A 2,500-nucleotide genomic window follows, 5' to 3' on the forward strand; every position below is an offset into this window, starting at 1 on the left:
TCATAACATCGGATCGGATGTGTATCCATCGAAGTTCCATCGACACTTCGAGAAGATCGAACATAGCTTCCTAGCATGTTAAAGGTTCGGTGCTAATGGGAACATAAAGATCCCACGACGTTCCAAACGAAAGTAAAGTGTTCCGTGCGTGTGAACTACGTTGTCCCATGTGCCGGCTCTCGACTCCTAAGATGTCCCATGTAAATGCCCTTCGTGGGAAAGAATGTCCCGTGCAAGACGCCTTGATGATCCCCATAAGGTGTCCCATGTGCGTCCCATGATGTCCCATGCGCGTCCCGTGCCGTCCGAGCCTCACCAAGGCCGTCCCATGCGCGTCTCGTGCCGTCCCGAGCTGTGCCGAGGCCGTCCCTTGCCGTCCCGAGCCTCGCCAAGGCCGTCCCGTGCCGTCCGAGCTGTGCCGAGGCCGTCCCATGCGCGTCCCGTGCCGTCCGAGCTGTGCCGAGGCCGTCCCGTGCTGTCCCATGCCGTCCCGAGCCTCGCCAAGGCCGTCCCATGCGCGTCCCGTGCCGTCCGAGCCTCACAAAGGCCGTCCCGTGCCGTCCCATGCGCGTCCCGAGCCTGACCAAGGCCGTCCCGTGCCTCACCAAGGCCGTCCCATGCGCGTCCCGTGCCGTCCCATGCGCGTCCCGAGCTGTCCCATGCCGTCCCGAGCCTTAGCAAGGCCGTCCCATTCGCGTCCCGTGCTGTCCCATGCGCGTCCCGTGCTGTCCCGTGCCGTCCCGAGCCTGACCAATGCTGTCCCGTGCGCGTCCCATTCTTTTGGCTCGGCTGGCCCGTGCATTCTATGGGGTCGTGGGACATTTCGAAATCCACCCGGGCCACTTCGACTCTCTCTTCATTAATACTATTGAGGTATTATTTATGAATTATTGGAGAAAAGAAACGGAGGAAAATATTTTTTTTTCTATTTTTTATGAATTTTCCGGTGTTTATTCACTTAAAAATTCATAGAAAAATAAATATTTATCGGAATCGCTATTATAATATATCAAAAAAATCCTTGCGAAAAGACCTTTCCGACGAGTATAAGTTTGCTGGATTCCGACGAGTAACGAAGGAGTAAAGGCCCAGTATGCTTGGTTAAAAAATTGATGTTTCCTTGTGAAAATAGGAAAAACAATAACTTTGCACTATAAGGGGGAGGGTTGAGCTCCTTCCCCAGAGCGTGCACAGCACTTGTGCTGGCACGTTCCCTAGTGCTCGCCAAGCACCATAGGGCATCCAAAGGGCAAAGCTCGGCCTACTACATGATGGGAAGCTTCTAATATGTCGGAATACGAAGAGATTTCGTGCGACCCGAAGCTCGGCTCGGGCGTCCCGGCCTGTCCCGAGCTGTGCCGAGCGCGTCCCAGGCCGTCCCGAGCCAAGTCTCGGGCGTCCCAGGCCGTCCCGAGCCAAGTCTCGGGCGTCCCAGGCCGTCCCGAGCCAAGTCTCGGGCGTCCCAGGCCGGCCCGAGCAAAGTCTCGGACGTCCCAGGGCGTCCCGAGCTGTGTCGAGGCCGTCCCAGGGCGTCCCGAGCTGTAGCGAGGGCGTCCCAGGCCGTCCCGAGCCAAGTCTCGGGCGTCCCAGGCCGTCCCGAGCAAAGTCTCGGGCGTCCCAGGCCGTCCCGAGCTGTGCCGAGGCCGTCCCAGGCCGTCCCGAGCAAAGTCTCGGGCGTCCCAGGCCGTCCCGAGCTGTGGCAAGGGCGTCCCAGGCCGTCCCGAGCTGTGGCAAGGGCGTCCCAGGCCGTCCCGAGCTGTGCCGAGGCCGTCCCGAGCCTAGTCTCTGGCGTCCCAGGCCGTCCCGAGCTATGGCGAGGGCGTCCCAGGCCGTCCCGAGCCAAGTCTCGGGCGTACCTGGCCGTCCCGAGCTGTAGCGAGGGCGTCCCATGCCGTCCCGGGCTGTCCCATGCGCGTCCCGTGCCGGCCCGAGCAACAGCTCGGGCGTCCCGTGCCTCGGCCCTTCCAAGTGGTGCTTCGTCGGACATCTCGATATCCACTCGAGCATTTTCGACCATTCTCCATATGTGGGTGTGTGGGTATTTATCAGGAATATTGGAGAAAGAATCGGGAAAAAAATATTTTTTTTCTATTTTTTTTGAATTTTTAATTGTTTATTCACTTAAAAATTCATAAAAAAATAAATATTTATCGGAATCGCTATTATTATATATCAAAAGAATCCTTGTGAAAAGACCTTTCCAACGAATGCAAGTTTGTTGGATTTGGACGAGTAACGAAGGATCAAAGGCCGAGTATGCTTGGTTAAAAATTTGATGTTTCCTTGTGAAAATAGGGAAAACAATAACTTTGCACTATATAGGGGAGGGGTGAGCTCCCTCCCCAGGCCGTGCACAGCCCTTGGGCTGGCAGGTGCCTTGGCCCTTGGGATGCAACATAAGGCATCCCAAGGGCAAAGCTCGGCACGGGGGTGGATGGGAAGCTTCCAAGAGTTGCCCAACTCATCCCCGACGTGGGAAATCGAAGAGGCGGCTGGGGGG

This window comes from Eschscholzia californica, unplaced genomic scaffold (genome assembly GCF_041429995.1).
Source record: "Eschscholzia californica isolate CP2 unplaced genomic scaffold, dmEscCali1.0.p SCAF_53, whole genome shotgun sequence".
Classification (NCBI taxonomy): domain Eukaryota; kingdom Viridiplantae; phylum Streptophyta; class Magnoliopsida; order Ranunculales; family Papaveraceae; genus Eschscholzia; species Eschscholzia californica.